The following is a 13197-nucleotide window of genomic DNA, read 5'->3' as shown; positions in this document are numbered from 1 at the left end:
TTCCCTCTTTCCCTTTTAGGCTAAGATATAGCCTTTCTAATTAGGCCTAATTTATTATAAAGCTAGAGATTATTTAGCTAATTATTTATATATGTAATTACTTTTTATACTATTATATAAGGTCTAATCTAATATATTTCTTTAATATAAAAGGTATTACTTTAATATTATTATTTTTATTTATAAATAAGTTCTTTTATTAAAAGGCTTTTAAGTAAGGCTTAATAATATTTAAATATTCTTTTAGGCTTTTATATCTTTAAAATATTAATTAAGTTATTTTTAGTTTTTTTATTTTATTAGTTTTTCTTAAAAGGCTTATTTTATTTTATTTTTATTATAAGCTTAAATTATTTAATATTTAAATTAGTTTTTTTTTATAATAAATCTTTCTTAATATTTATTAATTTTTATAATTCTTTAATTTTAAATTTATAATATATATTTTTTTAATTTATATTATTAAATTAAATTAAATTTTTATTAATTTTAAGCATATTTCTATTAAATATTATATTAATAAGATCTCTTATTTTTATTATATTATTTAATTATTATTTAATTATTATTAAAATTATTATTAAAAGTATTATTATTTATATATTTATATAAGCTAAGATATATATATTTAATTAGATAGATTTAATTAATTAAACCTATAGATTTTTATTTACCTCTAAGTCTAGTACTAAGCCTTAATATTAATTCTTTTTAAATTTAAACTCTAATATTAACTCTAAAAATTAATCCCTCTAAAACCTATAATATTAATAACTCTTATTTCTTAATATAATTATATTTATAGCTATATAGCTAAATCTTAGCTAGCTATAATATAATTTTTTTAATCTTTTTATTTAATATAATAAAAGGTCTTTATATTTATTATAAGTATTATAACTTATAACTTATATTAATTACTTTATTAATTATTAATTATTATATTTATATTAATATATATTTTTATTTAATATTATTTTTTATTACTTATTATAAGTATTTTTTATACCTTTTTAAAGCTTATAAATCTCTTTAATAAGATTATTTTAATTATATTAAAATATATATTAATAAGTATTAGCTATATTTAGGGTTATAATTTAGTTAGTAATTAATTTACTAACTAATTAACTAAGATTAATTATAACTAAAAAATTAGTACTTTTTTAGTCTTAATCTAATTAAAATTACCTTAAATTTTTAATAAAGGATTTTAGTTAGACTAAAGTTAAGGGCTATTTATAACTAAGAATTTTTATTTAGACTAAACAATAACTAAGACTAAGACTAATGATTTTTTAGTTAGACTAAAAGTTATATATTTAGTTATTATATAAATTACTTATTTATTTAATTACTTAAATAAGCTTATTAAGCTTATATTAATAAGTATCTTATTAAGAGTATAAATATATATATATTTTTATTTTTATAGCTATTTTTTTAGCTTAATTATAGCTTTATTTATCTTAATATTATTTTAAAAGTTAAATTAAAGCCTTTTAAAGATATAGGTTTTAATTAAATTATATAGCCTTAATTAAGTATTATTACCCTAGGGTTATAATTTTTATATACTAAAAAAAATTAGGAGTATTTTATAAATTAAATTATATTATAGGCTTTTTTATTAATAAACTAAGGCCTTTTTAGCTTAATTATAGTATTTTTTATCTTAAGGATTTTCTAAGAGTTAAATTAGAGCTTTTAAGAGATATATATTTTAAATAAATTATTTAGTATTAATTAAGAATAATAACCCTAGGGTTATAATTTTTATATATAATAAAAAAGTAAATTATTTTATACTTATAATTATTTTTACTTATTAAGCTTTTAAAAATTATTAAACTTTAAAAAAATATAAAATATTTTTCTAAGAGTTAAATTAGAGAATTTAAGAGATATAAATTCTAATTAAAATATATAGCGCTAATTAAGCTATTTAAAATTAAGAAGAAATCCTTATTATAATATAGAATATATAAATCTTATATTTATAATATTAATATAAGCTTAGTAAGTTTCTTTAATTAATTATATATAATATAAGTAATTTTTCCCCTTAAAGATATAACTTTTTAGGCTAATTAAAAAAATCCTTAGTCTTACTTAGTCTTAGTCTAACTAAGACTAAAATAGCCTAACTAAATCATATAGCTAACTAAAATAGAGTAACTAAAGTTAGCCCTTAACTAAGACTTAAGTAACTAAATTATACCCCTGCTTATGTTATTTTAATTATTTTATTAAAAGTTTTTATAAAAAGCTATTATAATCTTTTTAATATATTATTTATTAATTAATTAATTAGTTATAGTTATTATTAGTTATAATTAAACCTCTTTTTATAAGGATAATAAAATATAATCTTTTAAGATTTCAACTTTTTTAAGTAATTAAGAATTATAATTAAAAGGTTAATATTAAAGGGGAGAATTATTATATAAAGGGGATTTTAACCTCCTTAATTAATTAAAATATAAGCTATTTATTATAAATAGAGCTAGCTTTAAGATATTATTAAAGCTATAAATAATTATATAAAAAAACCATATTAATTTAAGCTTATTAAGACTTCTAGCTTTAGGAATAAGCTATTTATTAGTAAAGTTACTAAGATATAAATTAAAATACTTTAATCTTTATTTTAAATAATATAAAATTAAGTTATAATATATTATTTATTAATTAATTAATTATAGTTATTATTAGTTATAATTAAATCTCCTCTTATAAGGATAATAAAAGTAATTTTAAATTCTTTAAATAATTAAGAATTATAATTAAAAGGTTAATATTAGAGAAGAGAGTTATTATATAAAAGGGATTTTAATTTCTTTAATTAATTAAGATATAATTTATTTATTATAAATAGAGCTAGCTTTAATATATTATTAAAGCTATTAATTATTATATAGATAAATCTTATTAATTTAAGCCTATTAAGACCTCTAGCTATAAGTATAAAGCCTTTAGTATAAAAATTACTAAGATATATATTAAAATACCTTAATCCTTATTTTAAGTAATATAAAGTTAAGTTAGAATTATCATTATTAAATTAAGACCTTAAAAGATAATTATATATTATTTACTTAAGTTATAAATTTCTTATAATTTTATTTAATAATATTATTTAAAACCTTAAAGACTTTAAGATATTATAAGTAATTAAATTAATAATATCTCATATTAAGGTACTAAGATTAATTAAAAGAAATATTTATATTTATCTTTTACTTAGTATAAATCTATTATATTAATTCTATAAAAATAAAACCTTAAAATAATTTCTTAAAACCTTATAACTTAGAAATATTTTAAGAAATCTTATGCTTTTTATTAAAAATTAGCTAAATTAATAAAATAATATTAATAGCTACTTATAATATAAGTAATAATTCTTAGCTATTTTTTATCTTTTACTTTATCTTTTTTAAAAAGAAATAATAAATATATTTCTCATAATATTCATTTCTTATTAAATAAGAAATTATTATAACTTATAATTTCTTTATATTTATATACTTAGGTAACCTTTAAAAAGTGTATTTAGTTTTCTAAGCCTTAAAATTAATAACTTAATTTAAGGATCTTATAATATAAGAAATATCCCTAATATTATTATTATAAATACTAAGTTATTTAATATTTATTATTTAATATTAAATATTCTAAGTATTTCTCAAAAAATAAATTAATCTAAGCTAAGGCTTATTAAGCTAGGTATAAGAATATCTAGAATTAATTAGTTAGTACTAAATCCCTAGTAATAACCTACTAAGGTTATATGACCTATAAAGCTTTATAACCTAATTTAGCTAAAGCCTTAAAGAGGACTTAATAAATTAAGGTCTATATAATAATATAAATATATTCTTAATATATAATTTTACCTTAATTATACCTAGAAGGGCTTATTTTTTTTTATAATAGTTTAATTTTTACTTCTATTAAAAATATATAATTAAACTAAATAAGTTATATTAAGATATACCCACTGGGTAATAATTAATAATAAAGTAATATATTTTTAAAATTACCTTAATAAAATTTTATTATAGAGAATAAATATTTTTATTAACTTTTATTATAGAGATTAAACTAATTAATTACTTAAACTTAAAAGACCTTAATTACCTAATCTAAGAGAAAACAAGACTTTATAAAATACCCCTTATAAATATTTTATTAATCCCTTATTAAGAGAATAAAAACAAATTAATAAGATACTTTAAAGAGATTATTTGCCTCTTAAGATAAAAATAATCCTAAATAAAAAAATAAATCTTAGTAATAATATTATATTAGATAGAAGTATTACTAAGGTAGTATAAAAAATATAAAATATCCTTTTTAAGCCTTTTAATAAGCCTCTTTTTCTTAAGATAATTAAGATAAGTATAAAAATAAAAATAATAATATTAATAATAAGCTTAATAAAAGAAATAAAAAATATATATAAAGTAGCTATAATTATAAAACTAAATATTTATCTAATTTATTAAGTAATTAATAATTATTTTTTAAATAAATTATAAAAAGCTATTATGATATAAGTACGGTCCTCGCGGAATAGGCTAATGTAATTAAGATTAATAATTAAGTTAAGGATATTAAGGCTAATAATTCGCTAAGGCCTAATATTATTATAAGATAATAAATTAAATAATTAATAATAAAATAGTATTATTTATTATAAAAAAATAAAAAATATATATTAAAAGCCTATTAATAAACCCCCTTTTATAAAACATATCTTATATTTATATAAAAATAATATATTAATTTTAAATTATAAGACAAATACGCCTGAGACTAATTTATAATTATTATATTTACTATTAAAATTATTCTTAAAATTACTATTATTTATATATTTATATAAGCTAAGAAATATATATTATATATTTAATTAGATTAATTTAATTAATTAAACTAATAGATTCTTATTTATCTTTAAGTTTTAGTTTAATACTAAGCCTTAGTATTAATTCTTTTTTAATTTATAAAACTTAAATATTAACTCTAGGAACTAATCTCTCTAAAACCTATAATATTAATAGCTCTTATTTCCTAATAGTAAGAGATTTAGTACTTTTTATGCCTTTATATAGACTCCCTAACCTAAGCGTATTATAATAGTTATACCTATAGCTATATAGCTAGATCCTAGCTCGCTATGGTAAGACTTTTTTAATATTTTTATTTAGTATTATAAAAGGTATTAATATTAATAATAAAGGTTATTAATTATATCTAATATTAATTATTTTATAAGCCCTTAAGAGAGACTTCATATTTATTAATAATATTTTATTTTTTCTTTAGATTTTATTTAGAAGCCTTTAATAAGAAAAGTTTTTTTTAATAAAATTAATCTTTTTATTAATATTAAAACTAAGTAAAAAGAACCTAAATAAAAAAAAATTATAATTAAAAACTATAGGTTGAATTTATTTTAAATAATTAAGGTTATTACTTTAAAAAAATAATAATATTAATTAGATTTTTTTAGAAAGTAAAAATAAATTATTTATTATAATTAGCTATATATAGATTAAAGACCTTAATATTTTAAAAGATTAAAAAATAATCTTAATCTTTTATTTATAAACTTAATTAAGTAAATACTTATAGGAAAGATTATTAAAGCTAAAAGCTTTATTTTCTAAGGGCTTATAAAAAAAGAAATAACGATCTTTATAAATATAAGAATATAAATTAATTTAAATAATCTTAACCTTATTTAGAGACTTAGGTTAAAACCTATAATAAATTATATTATATTAGGCCGAGGGTTTTTTTAAAAAAAGAAAACATATTAAAGAAATAATTATTAATTTATCTTTGTCTTCCTTTATAAAAATAGTAATTTATATAAGATATATTAAATCTTCGCGAGATCTAAGCTTAGCTTAATATATTATATTATTGTCCTCTCATATTATTTTATAATATAAGAAAGTATTATTATAATATTATAATTATAAACCCTAAGTTTATTTTCTAAGAGGGTATTAAAAATAAAGAAGTTATTTATATCTTTTATATTAGAGTTATCTTAATATTAAAAGAAAGAGATATGTTTAGTCTTAGCGAATTTATAAATAATATAAGGGAAATTCTTAGAGAAATTTTAAAAAAGCTTAAATATTAAATTAATCGTTTTAAAAATAAAAAGCCCTTCTATATGCTATTATACTTAATAAATAAAGCTTAATATAAAGTCCTTTAGGAATATCTTATATAAAATATAATAAATAAATAGATTAAATATTTAATTAATAGGGTAAAAGTATTTATTTTTTATATATTAAAAAAAATAAGAAAATATACTTATATATTTACTATAGAGGGTTAAATAAGCTTATAATTAAGACTAATTATTTATTTATATATTAAAGATTTATTAAATTAACTTATTAATATAAAATAAATCTTAAAAATTAAGATTTATATTATATATTATTAAATATATATTTTAAAAAAAATTATTAAAGAATTATTATTTATATAAGATATAGCTAGGGTTATAATTTAATTAGTAAATTAATTACTAACTAACTAACTAAGATTAGTTATAACTAAAAAGTTAGTAATTTTTTAGTCTTAATATATATAATAAGTAAGTAAGCTAGGTAATTAAATAAGTTACTTTTTTTAATTTCTTTTTTAAAAATTATAATAAAAATATTATAAATTATTTAATTAATTAAAATTACTTATTATATTTTTCCTTAGATATCTTAATTATTATTTAATAAGTCTTTATATTATAACTAAGCTAATTATAAATATTATAATATTAAACCCTAAGTTATATTAACCTTCCTTAATTATTATATCTTAATAATTTAGTTATTATTTATATATTAATATCTATTTAATTAATTACTTATTTTTTTTTCTTTATTATTATATCCCCTCTTTTCTATAACTAGGTTCTTTTTACCCTTTAGTATTAACTAAGTATCTTATTTACCTCCCGAAGGTCTTTATTCTTAATAACTAATAAAATAACCTAATATATAAATATCTTTATTCCTTTTTTAAGAAACCTTAGGGCTTTAAAAATTAACTCTAGGGAGCTACTTTAATACTTTTTAATTTATCTTTTAAGGTATTTAAATTAAGATCTAGCCTTAAGTATAATCCTTAAGGTCTTTAAGACTTAAGAAATTAAGGGCTTAGATCTCTTCTTAATAAATATTAAAGTCTATAGCTATATATTAAGCTTTAAGATAATAATTTCTAAATTAAGAGAAATAAAATTAGCTTCTTTAAAAGCTTTTTTAATATTTCTTTATTTTATAATAGCCTTATATATAATATATAAAGCTAAAAAAACCTTAATTTTTAAAATATAAATTATAAAATATTTAATTAATTATTTTATTTTTTAATTATAAGTATATTTTAATATATTAAAATACCTAATATTAAAAAATTAAAATAAATAAAATAAATAAGGTAATATATAAAATTAAATAATTTTTTTTTATAATATTTCTTAAATTTACTAAAATAATAATTTTTATAATTATTAAATATTATAAAATAATATAAATTAATTAATTAATTAATTATATATTAATTAAAATATTTAAGTTATTTAAGACTAATTTTATTATTAATTTAATTATTCTAAATTATTATAATTACTTACTTATTTAAGAGATTATTATATTAATATTAATTAATAAGGTAATATTAATTTATATTAATAATGAATAATTAAATTACTTAGCCTTTTATATTAAAGCCTAATTTTAGTTAGGCTATTTTAGTCTATTTAAGACTAAGATTAAAACTAATTATAATTAGTTAGACTAAGACTAAGACTAAGGATTTTTTAATTAGAGTAAAAAGTTATATCTTTAGTTACTATATAAATTACTTATTAATAAAAAAATACCTTATATTAATTATAGATACTTAAATAAGGTTATTAAGCTTAGATTAGTAATATTCTTCTAAAATATATATATTTTATATTATATTATAGATTTCTTCTTAATTTTATATAGCTTAATAAGCGCTCTATAGTTTAATTAAAAAGTATATATCTTAAAAACTCTAATTCGGCTCTTAAAAGATTACTTAGATAGAAAATAGTATAATTAAGCTATAAAGACTCTTTTTCATAAATAAAAAAAACTATAATATAATTAAAAATATAAAAGATATATATTATATAATAACCTTAACCCCAATTAGGCTTTCGAAATTATATAATAAAATTAGGAGTTTTTTACTCTAAGGAGAAACACTTTTTGAAATTTTAATTATTTTTAGAGACTTACTAAGTAAAAATAAATAATAGCTATAAAAGAACCTTACTTTTTTAATATATATAAAAATTATAACCCTGGGGTTATAATACTTAATTAAGACTTATATCTCTTAAAAGCTCTAATTTAACTCTTAGAAGAGCCTTAAGATAGAAAATATTATAACTAAGCTAAAAATACCTTATTTTATTAATTTAAAAAAGTATAATATAATATAAACTATACAGAATATATATTATATAATAAGCTTAGCTTTAATTAGCCTTTAAAATCAATATAAAAAAGTAAGATTTTTTATTAAAATAAGTCTTATAGTAATAATAATATTTAGGAAAAATACTTTTTTATATTTTAATAATATTTAAAAGCTTAAGAAAACATAAAAATAAATATAAAATAAACCTATTTTTTCTAAATATATAAAAATTATAACGCTAGGGCTATTATACTTAATTAATATATTATAAACTATGTAAAACTTATATCTTTTAAAAGCTCTACTTTAGTTCTTAGAAGAGTACCTTAATAAGAAAAGCTATAATTACCTTAAAAATAGCTATAATAATAAAAAAAAGATTTATAAATACTATTTATAAGATAATTATTAATATAAGCTTAACAAGCTTATTTAAGTACTTATAATTAATATAAGTTATGTTTTAAATAATTAAATAATTTATATAATAACTAAATATATAACTTTTAATCTAATTAAAAATTCCTTTTTCTTAGTCTTAGTTACTATTTAGTCTAACTAAAAATTCTTAGTTATTAATAGCTATTAAGTTAAGTTTAACTAAAATCTTTAATTAAAAAAATAAGGTAACTTTAGTTAGACTAGGACTAAATAATTACTTACTTTTTAGGTATAGCTAATCTCAGGTAATAAGTTAGTAAATTAATTACTAACTAAATTATAACCCTACCTATATAGTAAAATAGCCTATAAGGTATATTAATTATTAGCCTTTAATTTTAATATTAAGTATTACCTTAAGATAAAAAATTTTATAAATAACCTATTAAAGAGATTAAATTATATAAAAAGAAAAATCTCTTATAAAGATATTTTATTTATATTAATAAAAAAATTAAAATTTAATTTATAAATTTTTATTAAAGATTTACTAAAATATTATTAAATTTAATAGTAAGATAGTTATATTATTAATATATATATATATAATTAAGACTATAATATAAGGTCTTTCTCTCTCTTATATAAATATATTATAGAGCTATAAATATTATATAATATTTATTATTATAATTTAATATTAAAAAATAAAAGAAATAAAGGCCAAGGCTTTATAGATTATTAAGTAAATAAAAACTCTAAGTAAGTCTTTCAGGACTTATTTATAGCTATATATATTATTATGAAATAATATATTTTATACCTAGTTATAAAAGAATTTATAAAAAGTAATTATTATTATTATTATTATTATTATATTTATTTAAAGAAATTAAGTTATATTTTATTATAGGCCTTTTATGAAATACTTAAAATAGTAATAAAACTTATAATATAATACTTATTATTATATATTAAATACTAAAGTTTATAATATTTATTTTAATTATACAAAGCCTTAAGGCTATAAAGCTTATAGCCTTATTATATAAATATATTTATTATTAAACTTGTTATTAAAATTATTATTATTTATATATTTATATAAACTAAGATATATATATAATATATTTAATTAGCTAAGTTTAATTAATTAAACCTATAGATTTTTATTTATTTCTAAGTTTTAATTTAGTACTAAGCCCTAATATTAATTTTTTTTAGGTTTATAAAAGTCTGATACTAACTCTAGGGAATAATCCCTCTAAAACCTATTATATAAATATTTCTTATTTCCTAATATAATTATACCTATAGCTATATAGCTAGATCCTAGCTAATTATAATAGGATTTCTTTAATTCTCCTATTTAATAATATAAAAACTCTTTATAATTATTATAAGTATTATAACTTATATCTTATATTAGGTATTATCTTTTAAGTCCTTAAGGAATTTAATATTTTTATTAATAAGATATTTATTTTTTTATAGCTTTTTTTAAAAAGCCTTAAATAAAAAAAGCTATATTTTAAGCAAATTAAGTCTTATTTTATATTATAACTAATTAAAAAAAGGCTTAGTAAAAGAAAAATAATATAATTAAAGATAATAAGTTTAATTAGTAATATATTATTATATTATATATTTATATTAGTATTCTTAAGGCCTTTATTTAAGATTATTATTTATAGCTTAATATAAATATTTTTTATATTTTTATAAATCTTATAGATCTTTTTACTAAGGTTATCTTAGTTATATTAGAGGGTATATTAATAGGTATTAGTTATAGTATTTTAATTACTTAGTTAAAGGGCTTTATAAAAAGTAGCTATTATACTTTCCTTAATATATCATTTATTTATTAATAAGTTATTAATTAATTAATTAATTATAATTAAACCTCTTTTTATATAGATAATAAAAGTATGATCCTTAAAGACTTTAAACTCTTTAAGTAGTTAAGAATTATAATTAGAAGGTTAATATTAAAGGGGATAGTTATTACATAAAGGGGATTTTAATCTCTTTAATTAATTAAGATATAAGCTGTTTATTATAAATAGAGCTAGCTTTAATATATATAGTATTAAAGCTATTAATAATTGTATAAATAAATCTTATTAATTTAGGCCTATTAAGACCTCTAGCTTTAGGTATAAAGCTTTTATTATTAAAATTACTAAGATATTAATTATAATACTTTAATACCTATTTTAAGTAGTATAAAGTTATATAATAATAATTGAGTTACTTTCATCTTAGTTAAGGCTATAATTAAATTACTTAAATCTTAGTTAGCTATATAAGTTAGTTAGGCTATTTTAGTCTTAGTTATATATTAGACTAATACTAAAACTAAGACTTTTTAATTAGACTAAAAGTAAAGCTTTTAGTTATTTATATATTTAGGTAAATTACTAAAAATAGCTATAAAAGGCTATTAAGAGAATATTATATATAAATTATTATAAATATCTCTATATTAATTCCTAGCTATTATATATTTTATCTACTTTTAAACTAATATATATATATATATATATATAAGGTATAATTATGTAAATTACTTTATTATTCTTAAAGAGCTTTAAATAAGCTTCTTAAAAATACTTATTATTAAAATTATTATGTAAATCTTAATAAGAAAATAAATAATAAATACTAAATTTTATTATAATATAAATAAAATAAAGATATTATATAACCTATTTATATAATTAAAAATTAAGGCTATTTATTTATTATATAATTAAGTAACTAAACTATAACTTTTTAGTTACTTTTTATTTTAGTACAAAGTCTTAGTTAAAAAGGCATTTAAACTAATTAGACTAATTTTCTTTAGTTAAAATTTTAAAGTAAAATAATTAGACTAAGACTAAGTAGTTAGTAACTTTTTAGTTATAACTAAGCTTAGTTATTTAGTTAGTAAATTAATTACTAATTAAAGTATTACCCTAGATATTACCTTTAAGAATATAATATATATCTCCTTAGAAATAAAAATTAGATATTTATTAATACTTAGAGATATTTAGCTATGTAAAGTTATAAGCTTTAAAGTATTAATAACAGGCTATAGAGTTATAAGTAAAGTATTATAATATAAGATATAAACTATAGGTTTATTATAATAAAGATTTTATAAGAAGTTTCATAATAAATTAATATTTTAAATATTTTAACTTAATACCTTAATTTCTAAAAGCTAAAATACTAAAATATTATAAAAAGTAAATATATATATTAGTTTGATTAAAAAAGTATTAAAAGATATAATATATTTTATATTTCTCTCTTAGAATTATAAAATAATTATTAAAACCTCGGCGAATAAGTATAAATATTATTAGCTCTTAAGGACAAGCTTAATAAGTATAAGACAAAAGAAAGTATTATATATAGAGAAATTAAAAAAGAAATATTTTATTTTATTAAATAAAAAACTAATTAATAAAATATAATACCTAAGAGTTAAAAATATATTTATAAAATATATAAATAATAATAAAGAAATATTATATAGCTATAAAAAAAGTTATAAGAAATAAAATAATATCTAATTTAATATATATTTTAATAATATAAAGAGTAATAAACCAAACTTAAATAATAAAAAACCTTAAAAATATAAATAGGAAATAAAAACTTAGGTAATTTATTATAAAAATATTATTTTAATAATATTAATATTAGAAATAAGAAAATAATAAAACTAAAACTAAAAAAATTTAATATATAAAAAAATTATTATTAATAACTTAATAATTACTTATAAATAACTTAATTATATAAAGATATAGGTTAAAGCTATTTAATTAGCGTAATCTTAGGTAGAAGTTATATAACTTTCCCCTCTAGGAAAATCTATAGCTAAGTTATCTTAGAGTACTTAGTAAATTAAAGTCTTATATATTAATATGGACCTACCTTTATATCTATAATTTTACCTTAATTTAGCTATTAAGGCTTATTATCTTATAATTCTTTAACTTTTTCTTTATAGACAATTAGCGCGGAATTAAAATAAATAGGCTATTAAAGGAATTATATCTAAGTATTAAACTATATACTTCAAGAGCGCTCCCTAATAATTCCCTAGAAAGATAAGAAGATATTACTCTTATTTTTATAATACTAGAATATTAACCTATAGAGGGGAGTATTAATAAGCTTATCTAGATAAGCTTAGGATACCTTAAATAGCTATAAACCGCCTACTTAGATAAAAGGGGATTATTATTAATATCCTCTAAAGGGATTACTTACTTCCTTAATAAGAAATAAACGTCTTAGTTAAGAGGCTTAGTCTCTTTG

Source organism: Fusarium keratoplasticum, chromosome 8, assembly GCF_025433545.1.
Source record: "Fusarium keratoplasticum isolate Fu6.1 chromosome 8, whole genome shotgun sequence".
Lineage (NCBI taxonomy): Eukaryota > Fungi > Ascomycota > Sordariomycetes > Hypocreales > Nectriaceae > Fusarium > Fusarium keratoplasticum.
The sequence above is the reverse complement of the archived record's forward strand: the minus strand, read 5'-3'. Positions refer to the sequence as shown.